This window comes from Chionomys nivalis, chromosome 8, assembly GCF_950005125.1.
Source record: "Chionomys nivalis chromosome 8, mChiNiv1.1, whole genome shotgun sequence".
Taxonomy (NCBI): domain Eukaryota; kingdom Metazoa; phylum Chordata; class Mammalia; order Rodentia; family Cricetidae; genus Chionomys; species Chionomys nivalis.
Genome location: NC_080093.1, coordinates 42,009,564 through 42,011,090, shown reverse-complemented (window position 1 = coordinate 42,011,090; position 1,527 = coordinate 42,009,564).

Sequence of the window (1,527 nt, the reverse complement as noted above, 5' to 3'; positions counted from 1 at the left end):
ACATAGTGCTCTTAAGTTTGACATTATAATTATTATTATTATTATTATTATTATTGATTAGCCTGGGGTGGGCATGGTAGGACAGTATCAAGACGACACAGGGAACCCAGGCTTCCCTTCAGGGCTCTTAGATGCCATTTATAAGAACTTAAGAAGGGGCTCAAATGGAAGCTCAAAGACAATATTATTCACATTTAAAAGAGGGAGGGGAAAAAAAAAATAGGGCAGGAGAGCTGTAAACCTCAGTAGCCGCCCACAGAAGAAGTATAAACGGTAGAAGGAAACAAAGGCCACGCCATTTAGGTTGGCATGGCGATCAGTCAGTTCACAGTTAAGCTGCCACACGGTGAGAAGGGAGGCTTTCAGACGGAAAGAAAACCCAAAATGTTGGGGAAACCCAGCATGGTAAGGGATGCATATTTAGAAAAGAGATGATACATGGAAGAATATAAGTGGGAAACATGGCAGCCGCCCCAGGTAAGCGACAGCGCTAGAGCAGGGATTCTGGGAAAGGAAAGCACAATATTGCAGCAAAGGACTAATTGTTCCACTTCTCTCTGCAGCAGGCTTAAGGTGAGCCCGCTGTCCCAAGGTGGTCCGTGGCCAAGTGAACAGCTCCCCAGCTAGACTGACAGGTCGCTTGACCAGGAGTGCTAGTAGTAGTTGTTTTTTAATTTCTTTTAAACAATGTTTCTATTCATTCTTTGAGAATTTCAAATAATGTATTTTGATCATACGCATTCCCCTCCCCCATCTCCTACCAACCCTTCCCCCACCTCCCTATCCTCCCAATAGGACTTGTTCTGCGCACCCGCGCGCGAGCGCGCGCGTGCGTGCGTGCGTGCGTGCGTGCGTGCGTGTGTGTGTGTGTCCTCCCCAACCTCCTCTCCCTTCCCTCTTCCCTCTATCTAGTCCAGTATGTATTAGCCTGCTACTCCTAGTCCATGAGTAGACTTTTTTTTTTACTCTTAACACAGACAGGCTCGAATCAAGGAACACAAGTCAGAAATTTTTAAATTGGGTTTGCTTGCAAATAATTAGGATTTGGCTTGAGAGTTTTGTTTTTACCTGATTATGTTTTATAATTTCTTCCCAAATAGCATACGTACATACATGCATATGTATGTGTCTAGGGTTACACGTATAAATTATATAGATGAGATAAATAAGGACACTCGTTTTCTCTACTAAGCAACTGAGAAAGTTCATTTCATGACCCTCATGGATGTCAGACTGCAACCTGGCAACCTGATGCCTCCCAAGACCTCCAACGGCAGCATTTGTTGATAACACCTTTGTCACTGCCTAAACAAGGCATCAATAATTAAATTCCCATTTATAAAGAGAGGAAATTATTCATGCCATCAGCAGTCCCCATCAATAACAGGAGGAAACCTAACCATCTCATTACCCCATCCCACTGTGTGCAAACAGAACTGCCCGTTGTTGACAATAAATATTTGATAAGGAAACAGAAAGGATGAACCAAGGATGCAGATTGGAGCAGCTCAAGGCTTGCCAGGGCAC